The sequence below is a fragment of the Medicago sativa genome, chromosome 5 (genome assembly GCF_051527215.1).
Source record: "Medicago sativa cultivar Bolivia chromosome 5, Bolivia_mono, whole genome shotgun sequence".
Lineage (NCBI taxonomy): Eukaryota > Viridiplantae > Streptophyta > Magnoliopsida > Fabales > Fabaceae > Medicago > Medicago sativa.
In genome coordinates this window covers 47,177,103-47,190,363 of record NC_140753.1, presented here as the reverse complement: position 1 = coordinate 47,190,363, position 13,261 = coordinate 47,177,103, and the positions used below count along the sequence as shown (strand labels likewise).

At 32.7% G+C, this 13,261-nt stretch overlaps 1 long non-coding RNA gene across 1 annotated transcript; it reads left to right on the top strand.

Moving 5' to 3' along the window:
- The first annotated feature begins 1,389 nt into the window (after positions 1–1,389).
- On the top strand, positions 1,390–2,701 carry LOC146922495 (uncharacterized). Its single transcript, XR_015012485.1, has 3 exons — positions 1,390–1,546; positions 1,641–2,161; positions 2,271–2,701. It is a non-coding gene; the product is annotated as an uncharacterized LOC146922495 (long non-coding RNA).
- The last annotated feature ends 10,560 nt before the right edge of the window (positions 2,702–13,261 follow it).

The window sequence follows — 13,261 nt, the reverse complement described above, 5'->3', positions numbered from 1 at the left end:
AAGTCATGTTTGAACATATGCTCGTATATTTAACTACAACTTAATTATTTTTCACTATAAATGGTGTTAGATTTTTTTTCTTTCAATTCTATTTAAACAAAAATTGTCAAAATTACAACTTGACCTTTATTATCGGAAAAGCCTTCGTCTCCCGCATCCGGTCATCCTTAGTTTAGTTATAGACCATCTTGGGTTTCATTTTAGACTTATTATTTCCACTTCTTTTTGGGAGTTTTGTTGTAGAATTAGTTTAGTTGGATTTGTTTGAATGTCAAATGTTTGGATTGTGCGTAAGTCAGTTGTAACGAAATCATTTTATAAAATGTGGCTTACCTCTAATCTAATCATCTTAATTACAAAAAAAATTAAATACAAAATATTTTACTTGGATTAATTTAAAAGATGATTACAAATGTTTGATCTACAAGTTTTTAGTAATTTTGAAAAGAAAACAAAATACACTCGCTACCAAAAATTTAGGGGTTACATATTTTATTTTATTTTTTTGAGCAAGGGTTTTACATTTATCATTGCATTGTAAAGTGCTCAATCAAAAGAGACGAGTTTGGATGGCAATCAAAGTAACTTTTTTTAAGGGCATTAAAGTTACTTTTAAACACAAGAAATGGCGGGGAGGGGTGATTCAATTGTGTTGTGTTCTTAAAAAGTTGAATTCCTTTTCATTGTACACCCTCCGATCATTATTATAAGTAAAAATTCACATTGTAGGTTCATTCAATAAATAATGTACGTGGTTTATTATCGACCACATACATCATTTATTGAATGAACCTACAATGTAAATTTTTACTTATAATAGTGATCGAAGGGTGCAGTGTTCTTTACCAAAAACTCTTTTCTTCATGGTTAGTCACAACATTTAATAACAGAGGAGAAAGTATAGAGAAGAACATACAACAACTTTTATACTAGATCACCATAATGGTTGCTACATCTAGTCATCGCCTTATTTTAGCTCAGTAGTACCACCGAGAACTTAATCAAGTAATTTTGTTTGGACAAATGAATCAAATAATTTATATGAATATTTAAGAAGTCATGAAAACTACAAATTTGTGTACTCATTCCCTATTATGAAATGATTTATATTAAAAAATATATCCTTCATTGTGTTCAAATTGTGAAAAACTATGTTTTTAAAAAATAAAAAATTGTGTCGTGCTCCAATTAATTTTTCTTTTTTTAAATTCCCCCTATCTATCATCAAAGGCGGAATAGTTAATTAAAAAGAATGATCAAATCACCATAAAGTTTGCTAAAGGGACAATATGAACATATTAATCTACTCAGGAGCCATTCAACAATAATAATAGTTGTATGAAAGTTTTTTTTTTTTTTTACAAATTCTTAAGCGATAAAAATATTAAACAATTTTTACATAGAATGTGTTTTATACACTATAAAATGATCAAATCATGTTCTATTTGTTACATGTAAACAGAGAAAAGTATGACTAAAACTTACAAGTTTGTATATGCCATGATTTTAATTCTTTTCATATTTCAAATTGCAAGAAACGTTGAGGGTAAGCTAATTTTTTTTAACTTCTAAAGATATCCTTCTTTACTTTTTAGTTTGTACACAATTTTTTATCTCATTTTAGTAACATTTTTTTACAGCAAATTTTGAATGTAAATCTACTAAGGATTGTCCAAAAAGTGTTTTACGTGTTTGGAGGTGCATTAACAATTATTGCCGACCTGTTAGACTGAAGAAAATACACAAACACCATTTAGGGGAGAATGAGTTCTTACACTAGGAAAAAAAAACTATGCAATATACCTTATGCTAGAATATTTTATACTTGCCAAATATTTATTATGATGGCACCCAATTATTGTATTTTCTAATTCATTTTCTTTTACATAATTTCGCATACCTTGCATTTATGGATTTGAACTCTAAGATTTTTATAAAGAAATGAAATAATGGACTAAAAAATATAATAATTAGTTTGACTTCTTCACTCTTAATTTTGGATGTATCGCAATGGCGTTCAATAATGCATATCACATTTTCTTTCCATCCTCACCGTCTATCATAATGCATTTATAATCGCTAAGCCTAAAACGAGTTATTTTACTTTTAAGCCTATAACTTTTATTTCTTTCCCTACATATTTTTTCAAAAGAGGTCGATGGTGAGCCATTTCTTTACCACTTTTAAAAGTATTTTGATACTTTTTAGTTTGTACATAATCTTATATCTAGTTTTAGTAACATTAGTTTATTCTATTTGTTTCATTGCAGCACAACGTACATGTAAAACAGATGCCGATTGTCCAAAAATTGAAAACTTGTATCCAACAATTTATAAGTGCATTAACGGAATATGTAGACTTTCTGAAGAGAAGCTTCTTATTTTATAAGTATCAGACCCAATAATAGGGTACACATACTTAATGCATGGAAGAATTAGTTCTTGCCCTACCAAAAAAACCTAGGCTAGAAGGCTCCATGTGTTCTCATTTAATTTATGTGTTGTCATACAATAACTGTATCTTTTATTTTTTAATTTTGAAATTTCATAGAAGGTAAAATGATGTATTTTTACTCTAATACCTTAGTAATAAAATGAAATGAAATAGGTAGGTTCCTCACCGATCGAGAGGGGCATTCTGTTGATGCAGCTTTGGATCTTATTTGACATAAAGAGGTACCCTTGAAGGTCTTTATTCTTACTTAGTTTTGGATCTATCACCCACACTTAATTAGATTCATTTTTAAATTAAACTTCCTCATTCTTTTGATGGAAGTCCTTAAATGTTATAAATGGTCTAATTTTGATTTCACCACAACATCATCAATGTTTACCGATAAAAGGAAAAACATTGATTTTGTATTTTTCCAAAGACAAAGTTGATAAGTATGTCGGTTTTCATCAAACAAATAAAATATCATATCTACAGAGACCACGCTTAGTTAATTCGATCTTATATCAACGGGTATCTAAACGGGTAATATAAAAGGTTTTTGTGGTTTCAATCAAAGTAAATTGAATATATATAGTGTTGTCTTTGGGATTGAATTTCAATAACTATTCCTCATATGATTCCTCTTAATCGATTGTATACTTTTTATGCATCATATATAACCCCACCCTTTCCTCGGCTTACGTCTCCGAACCGCGGTTAAAGACGAAAAATAACATAGAGATAATCGACTTCCGATGCATCTCTTTGAAAAATAGTCGATTGTCTCTATGGCCTATTCTCGAAAAGTTATACATGAATATAAACCTATCCACGATCTCTCGAGCGATATCACATATACATAATGTAAACCATGTCTCTTCGATAGTCGGTCGTACTAAAGTCCGACTAAATCAAAAGATCAATTGTGGCACACTACATCACGGCAAAGCATAAGTAAAGATTTAGACTAAAATAATATAGAGAACATAAATCACATACAACCGGTTAGACTAAAAGTATTACATTGATTCCTAGCTATTTACACATACTAAGGTTCGGTCAATAACTTGGTTGCAAGAAAATAAAATAAATCTTTTTTGTCGAACAATAAAATAAAGATAAATGGTTGGAAAACAATTAAAAAGACTTAGAAGTTCTCAAAGATCAAAGTGTGGTTTAAGCAATGAATAAGTTATGACAGAGCTCCACTACGATCTTTAGAGCTATATCTTTCTATGGCTTCCCGGCAACCTGATGGCCTTTTGGGTCTTTCGACCTAACCATCATGTTAAGCATGTCAAGACACACCTTCATCGGGGTATAATCACAAGACTTAACATGCAACATTACCGGGTTGGTCATCGGTAGCTCTCCAACGTGGAAGAGGTTGATCCTTGGACTATGACAAGAGTCCTACTTAGATCTCAACGCTTCTCACGGCTCCTACAATATCAAATTGCATTCAAGCAGTCTCTCTTGTTCCCGTCATCTTAACCGGTATTTAGGGAAGTACCACATATCAAACAAACATTTTCCTTTCCCATCTCAATTAAGTCTCAAGGAACTACAACATCAAAAATATAAGTGATCAAGTTTTACTTTCAAAGATTTTGTGTTAAAACAAGTTGTTTTTTGAAAGAAGCACGCAACTATAGCTTTATAAATCTTAAGCATAGAATATCAAAGCCTCATCAAGTATAAACCTTCTAAAGGGGGTTTATCTTATGATCGATGAGCTTAACCACGAAGATGAAGATGATATGAAACATAAAGAAGAAGAAAAAAAATTGAAAAGGCAAAGAAAGGTAAATTTAATAAAGATAAAAAAAAAACCAGACACAAGGTGTACTAGGTTTGCAAATACATTATAAGCTACATAGCAATGTCTAACATATATAAGGAATTGCAATCACAAGACTCAATATACAGCCCATGCTTGACAATTGCAATCCGAACCAAAATCACAAACAAGACTTCAAGAGATGCTATTAGCCACTTACATCCCGACCATCGAGAACTATCGCAGAGCAGCCACAAAGGCTGATACACCATACCAATAATTGTTGATCTTCCAATTATGCTCGATAAGAACCAATGACAAACTCGGTAAAACATCAAAGACATCAAATTTAGACCAATAAAATTAAAACTCCCAACTGAAAAAGCTCCACCTCAAGCGAAATAATTCATCAACTCAAAATCCCATATCAAATTCCAAAATGAGCTAGATATACTATTGATAAACACACCAAAACGCGTACACCTTCGTAACTCCGCACTCAAGAACCAAACTACCCTAACACTACATCCGACCAATAAAAATAAAGAGAACTTTAAAATACCTGCTAAAACAACGCCAATGTTGAAACACCGATATAAATCGCCACTAAAACCGAGATGAAAAATAAAATCTATGTATCTCCCAAACACCCCCTCGGATTCACACACCATTGGGACAAATTGTAGTCTAAACTCTTTTATTTAAATCTCAGCCATCTCCAAGATAAAACCTTCACTTCCTCAACAATTTTTTCTATGTTAGTATCTTTATTGTGAAAGCACTTTTGTTGTTTTTGGATTCCCAAACTGTTGTATTTTGGTTTTTCAAATTCTATTTTCTACCGAAGTTGTTACTAGGTTGAGTCACAACCAGTCGCTCACTTTAAGACGTTTCGTGGCAATTGTCCAAAATTGTGCAAAGCGGACTATCAACCACGCCGCCTCCGGGATAAAACAAGTCCGGCTACAAACTGTTCGATTAAGTACCGCACCGTAGAAAACCGTTCGAGAATTACAGCCTCCAATATGGTACCAAGACCATTCTTTTAATACCGAAACCACTTTAATATGGTATTGTTACCACTTTGTTATGGTGCCGAGACCACTCAAATATGGTGTTATCACCATTCTAGCTTTAATTTCTCCAAAACATAAATATGGCACTACGACCACTCAAATATGGTGATACCACAATTTCTCCTCAAATAGAAAAAATATTGTTATAATATTTATATACAAGTTAAGATCATTCTTGATTCCGACGGGACATTGTTATTCCAAATAGGGACTATGATCTTAAAAGTACTCTTTATTCCGAAGGGACGTATATTACCGAAGGGACTATGTTTTTAAGACCATTCTTAATTCCGAAGGGACATTAAACCGAAAAGGGACTATGGTCTTAAGAACACTCTTAATTCCGAAGGGACAGAAAAATGAGATGAGGAGAAGAATAGCTCGTTAACACAAGCCGGAGGGAGAAGAGAGAAAGAGTTCCCGACAACTCAATGAAACTCTTTGGTGTGTGGAATGCACTATGTGAGTTCTCTATTTATAGGGAAAATTCACAACTAATAAGTGAGAAAATTTGGGAACAAGTAATATGAGAAACTTTGGGAACAAGTAATATATTACTTTGTGATTAAGTAATTCACATATTAGATCTAGTACAAAAATATCTTAATTGAGTACCAAAATATATTATATTATGTACCAAAATATATTTCAGATCAAGTACTAAAATATATTAGATTGCGTACCCAAATATTTTAGCAAAACTTGGGGACTAAGAAAACACTTTCTAATAATGATTAAATTAATTATTTAATTTATCATTTCCAAATAATAAAATATATATCAATATATATTTTTTCTCTAGTGCTTACTTCGTTCACATAATTATGTACACTTATTAGAGGTACGCCCCCACTATAAACACTGCTAATGTGTGTGTTCCATCCGATGTGGGACTTCCACTTTTTTCAATTCACACAACACTAGTTCTACCCAACATGGGAATTTGTGTTTAGTCTTTTTAACTCAATTTCCACACATGTTCCAACAATCCCCCACTTGAATTTAAAAAATGGTTTCGTAAATAACGTCAAAAACGTCTCCATAAGATTTGCTAGTAAACAAAGGTGTCGCCTACAACTTGAACCTTTGCATAGCGAGTAAAATTCGATTAACAAGAGTTGCTTACAACATTGAACTCTATCTCGGACATAGAACCCACACACAAACATTTTCATAAGGTGTATTCTAAAAGCCCGTGCGTTTACGGCCATGCACGTCTATCCCGCTTAACGAACGCTCTAGGTATTCTCGCCCCGAATCCCATAGGAACCGACCCTTAGTTCCACATTCGTATAGGTGAGTCTATCAAGAGTACTCATGTAGCTATGTACTCCACTCCAAATAGAGTATAGATCTCATTAAGAGTTCTTATTATCTCATCCTTCTACGCCGCAGAATCATGCTTTCTTACTTTTAACATAGCATGTTCTATCACTTGTGACTTGTTATTACCCATTGAACCTATTTCTTGAGATCTCCAAATCATGTAGGTCGGGTTACCATCACTTGTGACCTTTGGGCATTAGTCCCATCCTATTAGATGTGTTTAGGACTTTCTTTCTAGCAATTTCTTTCGTCAAAGGATTGAATATTATTTATCAAGACGTACATGATATACTCCAATCGTTCCTTTTGAGAGTAGCTAGCTCTCTAATCCTTTATGTGTTCGTGCCTTAATAATCGTCTCTTGCCATCGTAGTAACGATTCTCAATTTTTGTAATAGCTGCAATAATATCACAATGACTTAACACTTCGAAACAGCTCTACCCACTAAGGGTTCTCAACTAGCAAGCATCTTATCAACTTGCTTCTTCACTAGTTTTCTATAGTGTTCTCATCTCGAGATTCATTCCATAATGGACTGAGTCAATATCATTTGTTTCAACAAATAAGTCCTCCAATAATGCTCAATATGCACATTGGTCGCTTTAAGACTCATCTCAAGGATGTTCTATTTTGAAATTTGTACCATTCAAGTACAATAGGTTACTCCTCATAATTTAACATTTAAGATGTAAGTAAATAAGGGGGTTGCCTTAGGCAAATTGGTTTTTGGTTGCAATGATAAATAAATAACCGAAATATAAACTTGGTTTTGAAATAATTTTAGAGAAATGACTAGGTCATTCGATTCATCTATACATCACTCATTAGTAACTGTTTCTTAAGTCTACGAATGTCACAAAGTCAACAACGAATTAACAAATTAACGTAGGTCAATCCCTTGATCCTAAATCCTCCCATTTAATCATAATCCCCTAATTCCTTAGGTGAATCTATAATCATCAAAGACTATTTAGTCCGTTAATTCAATTATCACTATCTAACAACGCTCCATCCCTAGATTGTCCGTTAGATAGAACAGCATAAATATTTCCGAGATACACGGTAGTGTCGGTAGTCATATAATCTCTCAAAACAATTATATTGGGTCGAATCATAAAAACATTAAGAACAAAATATACTAATAAACTAGATTGACATTCATAGGTTACATCACATGAGCTAGTACGAATCATCTCTTGACCTAATCAAAGGAAATTAGAAGGACATGATAAAAGGGATAAACAACATATTAAAGGAAAATAAACCGATAGAGATCCGTCGTTGTCGACGTTGCTCCTCAAATTAATTCCAATCGCTACTGTTGATGAAGTTCTTCTATGTTCATGTGCCTTCCTCTCTCTCGACGCGTGCGGCTTCTTTTCTTGCAAAACGTGATCCACCTTGTGCCAAAACGTGAATCCTTTTGTATGTGCGGCTAGCTTCTCTTTTATATCCTTCCAAACCAAATTGTTTTCTTTTTCTTCCAGCCAATCGCATGCCTCCTTTGTATTTCTATTGGGCCAACACTGTATGCTATGAAGCCAACTTCTTTTCTAATTATTCTATGCTATTCAGCCCTCCAAAACGTGATACATCTTTTGCTAACTCATGTGGCTACTAATTGAATAATAAACCCATGTTTTCAATCCTTTCACTACTTGACACAATAAATAATAAAATGGTAATTTATTTAAAATGACTATAAATTAAGTATTAAACTAAAAATAATAGAATAAAAACTTTACTAAAAAGACTCTAAAAATAGTGAATGACTGACCGTCATCACAACCCCAAACTTGAACCGTTACTTGTCCTCAAGGAACAAACTTGTTAAATGAAAAATGACAGTAAAATAACAGCTCACCAACCTCAAAGTTCATCTCCCTACTAGCCATATGTTGAGCTAGTTTGACTTGCTTGCATCCACCATTCACAAATCCACGCAACAATATGATAAGGGTTCACACTCAATCGACATGCAGGTCTACATATTACCATACGCTTGAAAAGTTTCTAAACGTCAATCAAAATCAATGTCATTACACACTTTGAGGTCTTTTAGGGTTATAACGGGGCTTAGGTAAAGGTGGGATAATATTTGGATAAGTAGGCTACACAAAATTTGAGTTAGGCACTCCTACGGAATTTAAAGCACGGATTCAATCCATCATTCACCCCTTGAAACAACAATTTGTAAAGGTACTAGAGAATATTTGTAACTTCTTGGGACAATCGAGTTTAAAGTTACTTAGATTTTTCATTGTTTGTCCCTTTTTCATTCTATTTTTTTTTATACACCATTTTTGAGTGAATATATATATATATATATATATATATATATATATATATATATATATATATTATTTTTTTTTTTTGTATTTTTCATGATAATGTTCTTTGTTCTCTAGTACCCCCACCCCAAACTTAGTTGGTTGCAAATTCTAATAGCAACCCCAAACTTATTGATTAGCAACACTCTACATAGCCTAACTCAAATATAACATTTTTGGGTCACGTCCTAAAAGTCTCCAAAGCTTAATATGTAGTTTGTCACCGAACAAAAGATCTAAACCTACCGGCTCAAATTGGCTTTCAAAAAGGATAAATTCAATAAAAATCGGTGTAGGCTTCAAAGGCTCATAGGACCAAGCACTTTCGTCTTAGTGTGTATATGACAAAGATCAATTAACAAGAGAAACAATGCAAGTTCTAGAAATGTAGTTGCACGAAACACTCTATATAAGTAAATTGAAAAATAAAATTTGGCTATGAACCTTACAAAGTGTTAGATTTACGGGAGTTGTGACTACCTATCACATATGCCGTACACTTCGCCTTTGAAATTCAAGTCACTACCTCCATATGAACTTTGATGTTATCATTGGTGAAACAAACTGTTATCAAACCGGAAAATTTCAAGAAACAAGAAAATTCATTAATAATAAACAAGCAAACAATTAAAGTTAATCAAACCGAGAACCGACACAACCGACATCCGATAAAGACAAGTTATTGAAAAAAATAAGTACCGATGTAGACTCTGATTTTTTTTTTCTTTTTTTGTCCATCTTTTCACTTTTTTTCTCGTTTGTTTTTTTCCTTCATTTTTTTGTTTTTTTATTGAATAAAAATACCTGCAAAATAATAAACATTAAAAAAAGGATGGGTTGTCTCCCACCAAGCGCTTTCTTTAACGTCATTGAGCTTGACGTTTCAACCACTGTTAGGGTGGCAAAAATGATAGAAAGAATATATCACCCTTCTTCTTCCTCTTGTTTGGCAGAATTCCATGAACTTTGCATAAAGAAGTAGTGTTCCCATGCACTCACCGTTAATCCTTTGGAATTTAAGCTCTCCCACCTTAGAGAAGGACATGCATCCATTTGCACACAAGTTATTTCTTTAACCCCCGTTGGTTGAAACTTCGAGAAAAGACCAATACTCTTTACCTGTGGATTTTCTTCCACCACAATATCATGACAATTAGTCTCCATCTGAACCAACTTCTTCTCGTACTCATATGCTTTCTCAACAAGATCACTACACCGAACCTCAAGCTTTTCAAATGAAACTTGATTTGACATCAAGAAATCATCTAGAATATTTTTAAGTTGAGTATCGTAATCTATGTTGACCACTTCCTGCTCTTTTTCTTTAACTATGTATTGCTCCTCGCAAAATGTACTACAATGATAACCTCCACAAAAATCACAACACATACTCAATCTTGTTTCCAAATCCTTTATATGTAGAGATATCATGCATTTTTCATAACTTAGGATTTCAATCTCTTCGTAATCTACCAGTGATCGACTATCCCACATTGCTACAAAACTCAAAGAAATCTTTCGGTAGCACGGCACAAAGAAATATATTCGAAGAGCATAAATCATAATTTTTTTTCTCAATTTTCTTTTTTTCAATATATATACAAAAATATAATTGACAGTAAATCCTAAATAGAAACAAAATTGCAAAGTTGAAATGATTTAACGGTCACCCGGCAACGGCGCCAAAAACTTGATAGACTTTTAGCAAGTGTACTAATTTTATATCGAAGTAATAATTTAATTCGTATCCACAGGGACTATTCTAATCTCTACTTGGCAATTTCATTAACATTTAAGATGTAAGTAAATAAGAGGGTTGCCTTAGGCAAATTGGTTTTTGGTTGCAATGATAAATAAATAACTCGAAATATAAACTTGGTTTTGAAATAATTTTAGAGAAATGACTAGGTCATTCGATTCATCTATACATCACTCATTAGTAACATGTTTCTTAAGTCTACGAATTTTTCAAAGTCAACGACGAATTAACAAATTAACGTAGGTCAATCCCTTGATCCTAAATCCTCCCATCTAATCATAATCCCCTATTTCCTTAGGTGAATCTATAATCATCAAAGGCTATTTAGTCCGTTAATTCAATTATCAATATCTAACAACGCTCCATCCCTAGATTGTCCGTTAGATAGAACAACATAAATATTTCCGAGATACACGCTAGTGTCGTAGTCATATAATCTCTTAAAACAATTATATTGGGTCGAATCATAAAAGCATTAAGAACAAAATATACCGAATAAACTAGATTGACATTCATAGGTTACATCACATGAGCTAGTACGGAATCATCTCTGGATCTAATCAAAGGAAATTAGCAGGACATGATAAAAGGGATAAACAACATAGTAAAGGAAAATAAACCGATAGAGTTCCGTCGTTGTCGACGTTGCTCCTCAAATTAATTCCAATCGCTACTGTTGATGAAGTTCTTCTATGTTCATGTGCCTTCCTCTCTCTCGACGCGTGCGGCTTCTTTTCTTCCAAAACGTGATCCACCTTGTGCCAAAACGTGAATCCTTTTCTATGTGCGGCTAGCTTCTCTTTTATATCCTTCCAAACCAAATTGTTTTCTTTTTCTTCCAGCCAATCGCATGCCTCCTTTGTATTTCTATTGGGCCAACACTGTATGCTATGAAGCCAACTTCTTTTCTAATTATTCTATGCTATTCAGCCCCCCAAAACGTGATACATCTTTTGCTAACTCATGTGGCTACTAATTGAATAATAAACCCATTTTTTCAATCCTTTCACTACTTGACACAATAAATAATAAAATGGTAATTTATTTAAAATGACTATATATTAAGTACTAAACTAAAAATAATAGAATAAAAACTTTACTAAAAAGATAAAGACGTTTCAAAGGAGCATAAAATAGAGTTGCATCTTCGATGAAGACGGTTAAGACTATTGAAAAGAGTGCATGAGTGTGCACATTCAATCATTTGACATGTAAGTTTAAAATGTCGTAGTCAACGCGTAGTTTCAACCGCAACTAATTTTTGATGGTGTGTCATTCAAAACAAAAGACAAGCCTATTGGACTCTTGAGGATATCAAGAAATTTCAATACGATTTGAAGGAGAGTAACATACTAATTTTCTCGTTTAGTTGAGAATTAATATTACTCGGTTTCACATTGTAAAACGGATAAATATCAACTATTCTAAGTGATTGATTTGTTAAATGTATCTTCAAGATATTGTAGGAAAATTAAGTTCTAAAATATTCAATCACTTGTTATAAGCTTCAAATAATCTAATAAACAATTTAAGATAGATAAAATTATATTGCAATGAGTAAAGAGAAAGTAAGAAGAAAAACCATATTTACAGAGGTTCCCTCAATCATCCTCGTTAAGGGATGTTGAAAACGTTTAGAAGAGTAAACTACAAAGGTTCATTGAATTTATAGATCAACTCGGTCCTAAATCTTCTACGCTAAGTAATCACTCCAAAGCCTCCAATCTTCAAACCTCATTGAAATTGGATAATCCCAAATTCATCGAATCTCGAGCTTTCATGCAATCCTTCGATCTTCTTACCTAATAAATCTTCTATGATATTGCATCGCTTCGATTCTTTGAACCTCAATTGTTTGAGAAATAACCCCCACAATTTCCTTCGCAGGTGAAAAATACGTTATTTTGCTTTAGATCCTTGATACTCCACCAAGATCCTTTAAGGAAACCAAACTTACAATTATTATATAGCATCCTATCAATCTAGATCTTAAATCCTACAAGTGTTCTTAAAAATAGTTTTTGGGAGAAAATCCTAATCAAAGTTTCTTTAGCTATATATATGCAAGAGTGATAAGTGTAATATTTGTGGCAAAAACAACGACATGATTCAAATCACACTCTGTATAATTCGATTCGTACATGTGAAAAAGGAAAAATATGGAGTTATGAAGATTGATATGATTCAACCACTAATTGAATCGAATCAAGTGGTTTTCATATGAAGATTGATACGATTGAAAAGAGCATAGACATTAAAACGAATCAAGTCAAACCAACCCAAAATTAGGTTGATACGAATCAAGAAACAGTGATATGATTTTATCCAACATTGTGTTTGAATTAAATATTGAGATGGTACCAACAAGCATTTAGTACTTATGATTTATTTAATTTATTTAATTAATTTATTTAGGAAACACGGTAATTTGTTTAATTTATCAAGATAGGAGTAACATTTTTCCTTTTTTTGAAGATTCTTTCCTTTATTTTAAAGACAAATGTTACTCGTCCTCATGAGCTTAGCTCGGTTGGTATGAACAATGCATAAAATAT